The sequence below is a fragment of the Solanum pennellii genome, chromosome 4 (assembly GCF_001406875.1).
Source record: "Solanum pennellii chromosome 4, SPENNV200".
NCBI lineage: Eukaryota > Viridiplantae > Streptophyta > Magnoliopsida > Solanales > Solanaceae > Solanum > Solanum pennellii.
Genome location: NC_028640.1, coordinates 36636076 through 36651270, shown reverse-complemented (window position 1 = coordinate 36651270; position 15195 = coordinate 36636076).

Below are 15195 nucleotides of genomic sequence, written 5' to 3'. Positions count from 1 at the left end.
AAGTTAAATATCACATTAAGAAACCCGCTTCATACATACAACATATTCTCATATATCATCATGACAGGCCTAATACATCAATACTACTCATAGCATATCAACATAATCATAATCATAATCATAAAAGAACACTACTAGAACCATCCCATAGGATACCACAAGTTCAATTTGTAAGAGAAGTTCCATACCCTCCCTTACACCATGTAGAAAACTTCAAGACAAGACCTTATATGAGTCCATGTACCTAACTTGTTCACTTAATTTTACATTAGGGGAGGAAATTGAATAAACGACATGAGACCATGTGAGCTATAATGAATCCGGTGTTCTACTCCCACACTGAATAGAGAGGGTTAACACTTGCCTAAGATGTGACCTTTTGTTCAGTGCTACCTAAGTGGATCCACTAAGATATAGTCCTATGTGGGCACATAGTTAAGGTTCAAGAATATTGTTACTAGAAACCTTCACTTATAATGTCAAGGTTTCCATCTTATTAGACAACGCATATCTTGGGAATCCAAACTTACTAATATGAAGAAACCCATGTGGGAGACCGGACTTACTAAACGTGAGACCTCCATCTCATTTACATGCCATTTCGGTGCTATGAATTTATTCCCTTTAGTTATCATCATACTCATAATACAAGATCAATTTAGTCTTTTCTAGACCCCTATGCGATCATCTTATCATAATAGCTCATAGGTATTCATAAGTGAAAATTGTCCTTTCACTTTACCACCCACATACAAGTTAGTAAACCTTTCACTAAATGCTTGATTATAATTATGAGAAACTACTTTCAATTATATAACAATCATAGCATAGCATACTTCCACATTTCATAACCAATTCAATAATCTAGGGTTAAGGATGAGGAATACTTGCTATCAATATCACACTCACACATTAGACATAGAAGCATTACAATCTAGTAACTCATACTTCATTATTGAATTTAAGAAGAATCAAACTTCGTACCTTCTTTCCCTTTCATTGCCTCCATACTCCAATTACCAAAGAACACATACTCAATGCATTATTAAGGTAAATTAAAGAAGTAATTACAAAATACACATCAATGTAGTCAATCAATCAACATATTGATCCTCTTCACAATAAACCATTTCAATTCAATGTTTTATGAAATTGGGGGAAGACATGGGTCCACGGGAATCTTGAGTGAATAACAAGAATTGACCATGAATATATACTTAAACAACATTCAGTAACAATAATTCTTCACAATTGATTCCTAATTTCATTTTTCAAAGAAGACCTATGTGTAGAGAAAAACCCTAGTGTGGGAAGTTTGAAAATCACTTTGAAAGGACCTCTTGGGGAAAGACATCCCAAGAGTGAAAGAAACAATAACTTAAAGATGAATATCACGAAATTTGATTAGAACCTTGGAGGATTTGGTCTTCATGTTCAACCTTCAAAGCTTCTTCAATGGAGGGTGAATAAAGAGAGAATGTAAAGAGAGCTGAGAGCTTTTGGGTTTTGATTTGGGATTTGCTTTTTGTGAGAAATTTTTATGAGAAACTTATTTAAAATCAATATATAGCCCTCCCCTAAATCACCCAAAAGACCCCTCACCTAAATAGACCTTTTAATGAAATCAAACTTAAATTCTAAATTTAAGATTTTTGTCAGGAAAAAAGTCCGCATCGCGGAGCAGTTCCGACAAAATTTCCAAAATTAATTTTTTAACAAGACGAGTTCACGACGTGTTCGGGTTGCAGACCGAATTTTTGGACTTGAGTGTGCCAAGTCCGCGACGCGAACTGGCTCCCTCTACCAGCAACTCCTTGAGTGGAAAGCGGTGATAAGTTATACTTGAGTACCAAGCCCACTTTGGAAAGATCTCCAAAAACATGATGTGAATTGGGCTCTCTATGCGATATGATCGATAATGGGGACCCATGCAACTTCACGATCTCCATAACATAAAATTGAGCATACTTATCCGCTGAGTAAGAAACCTTCACGGGAAGGAAGTGGGATGACTTAGACATCCTATCAACTTTAACCCAAATGGAGTCATGTTTTCTACGTGTTCGAGGCAATCTTACCACAAATTCAACGTTGACATCTTCCCAATTTCAAGTTGAGATACTAATATCTTGTCCTAGACAACCCGGGAATCGATGCTCGAGTTTAACTTGATGGAAATTTGGGTACCTCTCCATAACTTAGCTATCTTTCTTTTCATTTCATTCTACCAATAAATATCACACAAGTCATGATACATCTTGGTTGCTCCTGGATTAATGGAGTATCGGGAGTAATGAGCCTCTTCCATGATTTTCTCCCTTGAACCATCCGCATAACCTTCCTTGGTACCTGAGTACCCCATCCTTCCCTTGGGAGAAAGATTCATTATTCTTCTTAAGGATCGATTCTTTCAATTCCATCAATAGAGGATCACGTTTTGCTTGGACTTTACATCAACCAGTAGAGATGACTTGGAGTTATGACGGACCACAAAACCAACCTTCGAAGATTCTTCTATATGGGACAACCTACTAACCCTATTGAATAAGTCTTTATTCTCATAAACTACATGATCCACACTACCCATGGACACTCTGCTTAGCGCATCCGCAACCACATTAGCTTTCCCGGGATGGTAGAGGATACTCATGTCGTAATCCTATAAAAGTTCTAACCATGTTCTTTGGTGTAGATTCAAGTATTTTTGAGTTACTACATATTGTGGACTCTTTTGATTGGTTAAAACATTAACATGCAACCCATATATATAGTGCCTCCAAATTTTCATGGCATAAACTATGGCCGCAGGTTTAAGGTCATGAGTTGGATAATTTTTCTCATCTGGCTTGAGTTTCCTAGAGTCATATGCTATAAATTTTCCATGAGATAACATCCTAGAACCAATCGGGAAGTATCACAATATACAGCAAACCCTTAGGTACCCTCCGTTAAGGTCAACAGTAGACTAGAGGTGAGTCTATCTTTCAATAATTGGAATGTCTTATCACAAGATTCCGACCAGTCGAACATGGATTTCTATTGGGTTAAGGTCGTTAATGGAGATGTGATAGATGAAAATCCCTCAACAAACCTCCTATAGTAACTGAGAAACCCTACAAAACTTCGGATGTCGTAGGATTCAAAGGTCTAGGCGAACTCTAGGCCACTTCCGTTTTCCTTGGATCAAACTCTACCCCTTCACTAGGGATAATGTGACCAAGAAATGCAACTAATCTCAACAAAAATTCACACTTACTAAACTTATCAAAAAGTTTGTTATCCTTGAGAACTTTCAAAACTAGCCTCAAATGATTCATATGATCATTCTCGCTATTAGAGTATATCAAAATGTAATTAATAAAGACAATCACAAACAAATCAAGATACTTTCTAAGAACTTGATTCATCATATCCATGAAAGAGGACAGGAATTTGTTAGACCAAAGGACATAACTAGGAATTCAAAGGGACCATATGTTGTTAGAAATGCCGTTTTCAAAATATCAACCTCACATACTGTAAGTTGGTGATAACCAGACATCAAGTAAATCTTTGAAAAGTAAATCGCTCCTTAGAGTTGATCAAACAAGTCATTAGTCCTAGGGAGCGGATACTTATTCTTTATGGTGACTTTGTTCAATTGACGTTAGTCGATATACATTCTCAAAGAACCATCCTTTTTCTTCATAAACAATATCGGGGAACCCCATGGAGATATGCTTGTTTGAATAAAAACCTTATCTAACAAATGCTTGAGTTGAGACTTTAGTACTTTTAACTCTACCGGGTCCATGCGATAAGGATGGATTGGAATAGGTTGTGTATCGAGAAAAAAATCTATGTCAAAGTCAATCTCCCGCTTAGGAGGAATTACGGGAAGGTCATCGGGAAACACCTTTGGAAATGCCTTCACTACAGGTACCTTTTCTATAGGAGGGAACTTGGATTCAAGATCCCTAACTCTAACTATGTGGTAGAGACAACCCTGTTCAATCAACTTGCAAGCTTTTAGACATGAAATGATCTTACCCCTAGGATTTGAGTTTCCTCCTCTCCACTCAAAAATGGGTTCATTTGGAAATTGAAATTTGACATCCTTGTCCTACAATCAATAGAGGAAAATCAAGAATGCAACCAATCCATTTCCCAATATGAAATCAAAATCTAGCTTATCAAGTTCTATCACTCTGTTGGGAAGAAACCTAAAAGGGATTATCTAATATGTTAGCTAGTATATAAAATTTCATAGCTACAAGAGGGGTCACACTTGATAATGTAGCTCCGAAATCCAAAAAAGCATACACAGTAAAGGAAAATAATTGTAACATATCGGTAAGCATATCCGTTCCTCTCTCTTGATCACCTCACGATGGGAGAGCATAAAAGTGATTCTTCTTAGGAGCATCCTGATTTGGGGCATTTGCTTGTGCGTGAGCATTTTTCCTTCCTTAAACTTTGATTATAGGGCAATCCTTCTTCATGTTACAACTCTTTCCACAACCATAGCAATTCCATGTGTCAACTAGGCACTTACCATCATGTTTTTTACAATATTTTGAATAATGAGGCTTCTCAACATAAGAACCACCACCTTTCCCTGTCGGGTCTTGAGAGTAGTTACCTTACCCTTGTTGACCCTTGGAGTATATTAGGAGGGGCTTGATTTGAAAACCTCTTATTGAACCTTTGTTTGTCTTGAACCTCAAATCTAGTCTTAGAATTCCCATCTTCGGTTCTTACCTTCTTCAACTCCCTACGAACTTGCTTAAGCTTTTGATCCTCAATTTATTAGCCATGAACCATGAGACAAGAAATTTCAATGCTAGGAATCAATATAGCCTACCTACATTCATTAACCAGTAGGTCGGATATCCTCATAAAGAATTTGTTCATCTTAGCTCTAGAATCCGCAACCATAGCAGGAGCATGCTTTGATAGTTGAGTGCACCTGAGGTTATACTCCTTCACGCTCATATCCCTTGACGAAGGTTGATGAATTTTTGCATTTTCCTCTCATTAGTTCCATGGTAAAGAAACTATCAAGGAAAGTCGTCTGGAAAGCTCCCAAGTAATCCGTCCTTCTCTAACAAGTCTCTCATCATTCCATTGTTCATACCAAACTTGAGCCACATCTTTGAGTAGGTAGGTGGCTAGAGCTGCCTTTTCTTGAGAAGACACCCCCATTGCATCTATTACCTTGAATACTTCATCAATGAACCCTTGTGGGTCCTCCTCCACCATGGAGCTAAACAAGTAGGGGATTCATCCTTATGAAATACCTTATCCTTGATGTGGTAGTGCTAGCATTGGGCTTCTCATGGACCCTAGTAACCCTACAAACTAGAGTAGCCAACAGTTGGGTCAAGCTATGAATGGCCACCCTTATCTCATCATTAGACATAGCTCCTTATTCAATAGGAACTTGAGGGTTTGTAGGAGCTGGAGGGAAAACCGCCTCATTCAAATTTTCCTCTCCCTTCGAGCGTTATTCCTTCTTGTATTTCCTATAGGCACAAGAAAGAGATTAGAAGATATGAACATATAAAAGTTAAGACTGTAGAGGCACGACTCCAAGAATACCAAGAAAGTGAGACTTTCCTAAGCATCACATAGACTCGCAATCATAATTGTGGCGCCCTTCAACATCATTAACAAGACTCTTCTTGATGTGGCTTAGTGAGACATCAATCCAAAGATTACTCAACCTCATTCTCTCATACAAAGTTTTTAATGACCCAAAGTACCCTGTAGTCGGTACAGGTGTCTTTGTCCTCGTAGAGGACTAAGACTGGCCCTTAGCATAAATCATAGCACATCATAGGTAAAATATGTGGAAAAATTTAAAATTTTACGTCATGAAGTGTACTTAGACTTCTCGCATACTATATACGGAGTTTACATAGACTCCTCGCATATGAAGTTTTTTAGAATAAGTAAAACATATAAGAGTCTAAAGTCTCATATGACATATAAACCATCTACAAGAGTAAAACTTTTGGTCAAAGCCAATACAAGAACAATACACCATCATTGGATTACAATAATTGTCTCAATGATAAAGGAAAGAATAAACATCTCTAAACATAAGCAACATCATAGGTAGAGGGGAACATGGAAATATCCCCGGACATGAGGACTCACCAATGACATAGGAAAATACCCAAGTCTTCATTGCAATTAGTCACGAACTCATCAACGACCCGTACCTAAAATGTTTTGAAATTAGGATGAAATATGGGTTAGTACATCACACGTACTAAGTATGGCTTCTGTGAACAAAAATCACCAATGCATGAGAAAAAGGACATTTTAGTTAAAATCATGTTTTCCATCAACTTAACACAACATGCGCATGTAAAAAGCATATTAAGTCAATTCAACATAAAATCAACCCAACATGTAGACCACCTAAGTAATACTTGTCCAATGTAAAATATAGAGTCCCTTGACCCTATCCAAATCTAATTATCACATTAAGCAACCCACTTCATAAATACAACATATTCTCATATTTCATAATGACATGCCTAAAAAATCAACACTACTCATTGATTATCAACATAATCATAATCATAATCATAATAATAAAAGAACACTACTAGAACCATTATTTAGGATCCCACAAGTGCAATGTGCAAGAGAAGTCACATACCCTCCCTTACACCATATAGAAACCTTTAAGACAAGCCCTCATATGAGTCCATATACTTAACTTGTTCATTTACTTTTATATTAGGGAAAGAATTTTAATAACCAACAGGATACCATGTGATCTAAATGGAATCCAGTGTTCTATTCCCACAGCGAAAAGAAAGGGCTAACACTTGCCTAATGTGTAACCTTTCGTACATAGCTATATAGCTGAATCCACTAAGCTATATTGCTATGTGGGCACATATTTAAGAGTCAAGGATATTGTTACTAGAAACCTTCACTTACTAATGTAGAGGTTTCAATCTCAAAATCTAGGGAATCTTGACTTACTAACATGAAGAAACTTATGTGGGAGGACAGACTTACTAAACGTGAGACCTCCATCTCACTTACATGCCCTTTCGGTGTTAAGAATCTATTCCCTTTAGTAATCACCATACTCATTATACAAGATCACATTAGTCTCTTCTAGACCCCTATGTGAACATCTTATTATAATAGCTCATTGGTATTCATAAGTGAGAACTATCCTTTCACTTTATAGCCTACATACAAGTGAGTAAGCCTTTCACTAAACACTTTATTATAACCATGAAGAAACTACTTTCAATAAAGTGATAATCATACCATATCATACTTGCATGATTCATAAAGGATGAGGAATACTTGCTCTCAACATCACACCCACACATTAGACATAGATGCGTTACAATCTAAGTAACTAATACTTCATAATTGAATTCAAGAAGAATCAACCTTCATACCTTCTTACCCTTTCATTGCCTCCATACTTAAATTACCAAAGAACATATAGCCAATGCTTAATTAAGGTAAATTAAAGAAGCAATTGCATAAGAAACATCAATCTAGTCAATCAAGATATTCATCCTTTTCACAATTCACCATATCAATTTAAGGTTTTTGTGAAATTTAGGGAAGACTTGGGTCAATAGGAATATTGATTGAATGAGAAGAATTAACCATGAATATATACTTAAACAACATTAATTTACCAAAATTTATCACAATTGATTCCTAATTTCGTTTTTCAATGAAGACCCTTGTGTAGAGAAAAACCCTAGTTTGGGGAAGTTTGAAAATTTCTTCGAAAGGACCTCTTGGGGAAAGGGATGCCAAGAGTGAAAGAAACCATACCTTAAATATGAATACCCATGAGATCTGAGTAGACCCTAAGAGGATTTGGTCTTCGTCTTCAACCTTCAAAGCTTCTTCATTGGAGGGTGAATAGAGAGAGAAAGTAGAGAGAGGCGAGAGCTTTTGGGTTTTGATTTGGGGATTTCGTTTTTGTGCGAAATTAATGTGAGAAACTCATTTAATATCAGTATATAACCCTCCCATAAAATAACCATAAGACCCATCACTTAAATTGGCCTTTTAATGAAGTCAAACTGTAATTCTAAATTTCAGTTTTTTATCGGGAAACTAGTCCGCGTCATGGATCTGTTCCCGTGAAATTTCCAAAATTAACTTTTGAACCAGACGAGTCCACCGCGTGTTCATGTTTCAGGCCATGTTTTTGCGTTGGGTGTGAGAAGTCCACGATCGGACTAGCTCCCTCCATGAGCAATTGCTTGCTGCCTTTTGGCAGCTTGCTCGGCCAAAAGTGGGGTCCCTTCATGGACCCCTAGGGCGATCCTTGGGGGGGGGGGTCAGACCTGGATATTTTGACCTTATAGAACTTCTTTTACATATTTAAAGTATTTTTAGAAATTTTAGACTTCATATGACACTTACAAACCTTCACAAGACCCATGGATGTTTACTACTTCAACTTGCACTAGTTTCCATATGTCAATGTTGTTTCATAGCGTTTAGTGGAAATACATCCTTATTAGGTTTAACACTATTATTTTAGGTCTCAAAAATCATTATTCATAATATGAGGCTCTATTATTATAGGTCATGGAAATTATGGGGTGTTACAATATCTCCCCCTTAGGAACATTCGTCCCCGAATGACACCTTAAACCTTCTATTGGGAAAAATGAGTAGACTCAAGACTAGCAACCCAACAAAAACAATAGAATAATGAGTAAAAACTTAGGAGGAATTTCAAATCCTTTCAACATATATCATAACATCAACATATAGGAGCATACTCCATATTTCATATCACATAAGAGCTTATTATTTACATTACATAAAGAGGAACTACCTTCTCCATATTAACATAAGCTCAATATGAATATTTTTAAAGAGTTGGCATAAAAATTTCTTATGAAAACACCATTAAACATGTTCAAAACAACTCATATGAGAGAAATATGGCACTATACATATTTAAATGCAAACTAGCGATGCGAAGCATACTTATGAAAACTCAATTTAGGCATGAATTTCTACAAAAGCATGCACATATTAGAAAACATGGTAAGTTCAAAATTATTCATCGAACTCATTTAAGAGGAGAGTACAAACCTTAACTTTTGGTAGAAGTAGGAGGAAAAAGATGAGGATAGCAGGACTTCATGTCAGCCTTGGCCTCCCATGTTGCACCCTCAAAAAGGTGATTCCTCCATAGATCTTTTACGGAGCGAACCTCCATATTCCTCAATTTCTCAATTTGACGATCCAAGATCTCATCCTAGACCTCTTCATAAGAAAGGTCCTCTTTTACCCCTAAACCTTCTAGAGGGAGGATCGACACCGGATCACTTATACACTTCTTGAGCATAGACACTAGGAACATCGGATGAATCGAGGCCAATTCAATTGGCAACTCTAACTCATATGCCACTTCCCCTACCCTTTTCAAAATGTCATAAGGGCCCACCTAGAGGGGACTAAGTTTTCCCTTCTATCAAAACCACCTCACCCCTTTCGTGGGTGAAATTTTCAAATAGATCTAATATCCTATTTTGGATTCAAGGTCCCTCTACTATTGTCCGCATAAGATCTTTGTCGACTATAAGCCAATTTCAACCTCTCTTATGAACCAAACATTCTCCGTGGCCTCATAGACTATTTCGGGTCCAAGAAGAGAAAACTCACCCACTTCAAACTATTTAATCGGAGACCGGCACCTCTTACCATAAAGTGCTTGAAAAGGAGCCATACCGATACTCGCATGGTAGCTATTATTGTAGGAGAACTCTATCAAAGGTAGGTGACCATCCCAATTCCCTTTTAAATCAATCTCACAACCTCTAAACATTTCTTGTAAATTTTGAATGGTGCGCTCCGATTTTCCATCCGTTTAGGGGTGGAAGAGGTGCTAAGTTTTACTTGAGTACCAAGCCCACTTTGGAAAGATCTTCAAAAATGTTAAGTGAATAAGGATCCTCTATACGAAATGATCGACAAGGGGCCCCATGAAACTTCACAATCTCCTTAACATATAATTTAACATACTCCTCCGGCGAGTAAGAAACCTTCACGGGAAGGAAGTGGGAGACTTAGTCAACCTACCACTATAACCCAAATGAACTCATGTTGTCTACGTGGTTGAGGCATTCCTACCACAAAGTCCATGTTTACATATTCCCACTTCAAAGTTGGGATATCAATATCTTGTGTTAGACAACCCGGGCCTTCATACTCAGCTTTGACTTGTTGGCAATTTAGGCACCTCACCACAAACTTAGATACCTCTCTTTTAATTCCATTCCACCAATAAATATTACTCAAGTCATGATACATCTTGGTGGCTCCTGGAAGGATGGAGTATCAAGAGACATTAGCCTCTTCCATAATCTTCTTCCTTAAACCATCCACATCCGGCACACATAACCTTCATTGGTACCTAAGTACCCCATCTTCCCCTTGGGAGAAAGATTCACTATTTTTCTTAAAGACCGATTCTTTCAATTCCATAAATAAAGGATCAAGATGTTGTTTGGACTTTACATCAACCACTAGAGATGACTCTGAGTTACGACGGATCATAAAAACAACCCTTCGAAGATTCTTCTAGTAAGATACAAAAATGGCCAACCAATTAACCTCCTTGACTAATTCTTTCTTGTCCTCAACCACATGAGCCACACTACCCATGGAAAATCTACTTAGTGCATCCGCAACTGCATTAGCTTTCCCACTATGGTAAAGGATACTCATGTCATAATCTTGTAAAAGTTGTGACAATCTTATTTGGCATAGATTGATGTCTTTTTGAGTCAATTACATTACGTATAGACTCTTTTGATCAGTGAACATATCAACATGTACACCATAGAAATATTGCCTCCAAATTTTTAAGGATAACACTACGGTCGAAAGTTCAAGGTCATGAGTTAGATAATTCTTCTCATTTGGCTTGAGTTTCCTAGAGGCATACACTATAACTTTGCCATTTTGCATGAGAACACATCCTAGACCCTATCGGGACGCATCACATTATACCACAACCATTCCGTACCCTCTGGTAAGGTCAACCAGAGTGGAGGTGAGTCTATCATTCAATAATTAGAAGCTCTTTTCACAAGATTCCGACAAGTCAAAATTGGATTTGTTTTGGGTAAAGGTCGTTAATAGAGATGGAATAGACGAAAATCCATCAACAAACCTCTTATAGGTAACCGACAAACCCTAGAAAACATTGGATGTCGATACGATTCAAAGGTCTAGAGCAACTCTTGACCACTTTCATCTTTCTCGGATCAACCTCTACCCTTTACTAGAGACAATGTGACCAAGAAATGCAACCAATTAAACAAATTCACACTAACTAAACATAGTAAAAAGTTGGTATCCTTGAGAACTTGAAAAACTAGCCTCAAATGGCTCATATAATCATTCTTGCTCCTAGAGTATATCAAAATGTCTTCAATGGAGACAATGACAAACAAATAAAAATACTTCCTAAAAACTTGATTCACAGGATCCATGAAAGCCGCCGGGGCATTGGTTATACCAAAGGACATTACTAGGAATTCAAAGAGACCATATCTTGTTCGTAGTGCAATTTTTGGAATATCAACCTCCCTTAATCTAAGTTGTTGATAACCCAACCTCACGTCAATCTTTGAAAAGTAAATCGCTCCTTGCAGTTGATCAAACAAGGCATCAGTCATAGGGAGCAGGTACATATTATTTATCGTGTTTTTGTTCAATTGACATTAGTCGATACACATTCTCAAAGACCCATCCTTCTTCTTCACAAACAATATTGGTGAACCCCATGGAGATATGCTTGGTTGAATAAAACCCTTATCTAGAAAATCCTTGAGTTGATCCTTTATTTCTTTCATCTCGACCGGGGCAATACGATAAGGATGGATTGAAATAGGTTTAGTATCCGGCAATAAATCTATATCGAAGTCAATCTCCCGCTCGAGAGGAATTTTGGGCAGGTCATTGGAAACGACATGTTGAAATTTCTTCACTACAGGTACCGACTTATGGGAGGGACCTCGGATTAAAGATCCCTAACTCTAACTATGTGGTACAGACAACCCTTTACAATAAACTTGTAAGCTTTTAGACACGAAATGATCTTATCTTATCCCTAGGATTTGAGTTTCATCCTCTCCACTCAAAAGTGAGTTCATTTGGAAATTGTAATTTCACTACCCTTGTCCTGTAATCAATAGAGAAGCAAGCATGAAACCAATACATCCCCAATATGACATTAAAATCTAATATATCAAGTTCTATTAAGTTAATTAATGTAACTCTATTGGGCAAGGAAATAAGACAACCTTTACAGACTTTTAGCCACCACGGGAACAACCTCCTAGGTAGAAACCGAAAAGGATTCATCTAGTATGTCGGGTAGTATATCAAATTTCATGGCTACAAGTGGGGTCACATTAGACAATGTATCTCTGGGATCCAACAAAGAATAAACACTAAAGTAAAACAAATGTCGGTAAACTCATCCGGTCAGCTTTCCTTATCACCTCGCAATGGGAGAGCATAAAAGTGATTCTTCTTAAGAACATCCGAATTTGGGGAATTTGCTTGTGCTTGAGCATTTTCCCTTCCTTGAAATTTAATCATAAGGCAATCTCTTTTCATGTTACAAGTCTTGCCATAACCATAGCAATTACCTGTTCCAACTAGGAACTTACCATCATGTTCTCTACCACATTTTTAATAAAGAGGATTTTCAACATAAGAATCACCACCTTTCCCCTCTTGGGGATTGCGAGTAGGTACATTACATTGTTGATCCATTGAGTATTAAGAGGGCCTTGATTTGAAAACGTCTTCTTGAACCTTGGTTTGTCTTGAACCTCAAATCTAGTCTTAAAAGAATTCCCATCTTCGGTTATTACCTTCTTCACTCCCTAACAACTTGCTTAATTTTTTTATCCTCAATTTGTTCGGCATGAACCATGAGACAAGAGGAGGAGCATGCTTTGATAGTTGAGTGAACTTAAGGCTATATTCCTTCACGCTCATACCCCCTTGACGAAGGTTGATGAATCCTTGCATTTTCCTCTGCCTGAGTTCCATGGGAAAGAAACTATCAATTAAAGTCGTCTTGATAGCTCCCCAAGTAATCTAGACTTCTCTAACCGGTCTCTAATACTTCAATCGCTCATACTAAACTTAATCCACATCTTTGAGTTGGTAGGCGGCTAGTTTTTCCTTTTCTTGAGAAGACACCCCGATAGCATCTAGTACCTAGAACACTTCATCAATGAACCGTTGAGGGTCCTCCTCCACCTTAGAGCCAAATAAAGTAGGGGGATTCATCTTTATGAAATCCCTTATCCTTGATGCGGAGGTGGTGGAATTGGGGTTCACTGAGACCCTATATTCTCTAGAAACTTGAGTATCCAACAACTGTGTCAAGCTATGAATGGCCGCCCCTATCTCAACATTAGACATAGCTCCTTCTTCAATAGGAACTTGAGGGTTTTGAGGATCCGGAGGGGAAACCGCCTCATTCAAATTCTCCTCTCCCTTCTAGCGTTGTTCCTTTGTGTATTTATTGCCGATAAGCACAAGAAAGAGATTAGAAGATTATGACATGTAGAGTTACGACTCTAGAGGCACAACTTCAAGAATACCAAAGTTAGACTCTAATAAGAATCACATAGCCTCTCATTTATAATGACAGCGCGCTTCAACATCATGAACAAGACTCTACTTGACGTGGTTTAGTGAGACATTAATACAAGATTACTTAACCTCATGCTCTGATACCAAGTTTGTTACAACCTTAAGTACCCTCTAGTCTTTACCTGCATCATTGTCCTTGTAGAAGACTAATATTGTCCCTTAGCATACATCATAACACATCATAGGTCAAAAATATGGAAAAATTTAAAACTTTACGTTGTGAAGTGTACTTAGACTTCTCACATACTATATATGGAGTTTAAATAGACTCCTCGCATATGACGTTTACATAGACTTCTCCTTTAGCATAACTAAAACATATAAGAGTCTAAAGTCACATCTAACATATAAACCATCTACAAGAGTAAAAACATTTGGTAATAGCCAATATAAGAACAATACGCCATTATTGGGTTACAATAATTGTCTGAATGATAAATGAAAGAATAAACATCTCTAAACATAAGCAACATCATAAGTAGAGTGGAACATGGCAATATCCCAGGACATGAGGACTCACCAATGTCTTTATAAAATATCCAAGTCTCCTTGCAGTTGGTCACGAACTCATCAACAACCAAAACCTAAAATGTTTGTGAATTAGGAAGAAATATGGGTTAGTACATCATACGTACTAAGTATGGCTTCTGCGCAAAAAAAAACATCAATGCATGAGAAAAAGGAAATTTAAGTCAAAATCATCCTTTCCATCAACTTAACTCAACATGCGCATCTAAAAAACATTTTAAATTAATTCAACATAACATCAACCCAACATGTAGACCACCTAGGCAATACTTGTGCAATGCAAAAGATAGTCCCTTGACCCTATCCAATGCTAAGTATCACTTTAAGCAACCCACTTCATACATACAACACATTCTCATATTTAATAATGGCATGCCTAATACATCAATACTACTCATAGCTTACCAACATAATCATAATCATAAAAGAATACTACTAAAACCATCATTTAGAATACGACAAGTGAAATGTGCAAGAAAAATCTCATACCCTCCCTTACACCATGAGAAAACCTTCAATATAAGCCCGAATATGAGTCCATATACTTAAATTGTTTATTTACTTTTACATTTGTGAAAGAAGTGCAATAACCGATATAAGACCATGTTGTCTTCATGAAATCCGGTGTTCTAGCCCCCCACCGAAAAGAGAGGGTTAACACTTGCCTAACATGTAACCTTTCCTACATAGCTATTTAGGTGGATCCACTAAGCTTTATTCCTTTGTGGGAACATAGTTAAGGGTCAAGGAGAGTGTTACTTGAACCCTTAACTTACTAATGTGGAGGTTTCCATCTCCCGAGACAACGCCATCTAGGGAATCCGGACTTACTAACGTGCAAAAACCCATGTGGGAGGCTAGACTTACTAAATGTGAGACCTCCATATCACTTACATGCCCTTTCGGTGTTAAGCATTTATTCCCTTTAGTAATCACCATACTCATTATACAAGATCACATTAGTCTTTTCAGAACACCTAT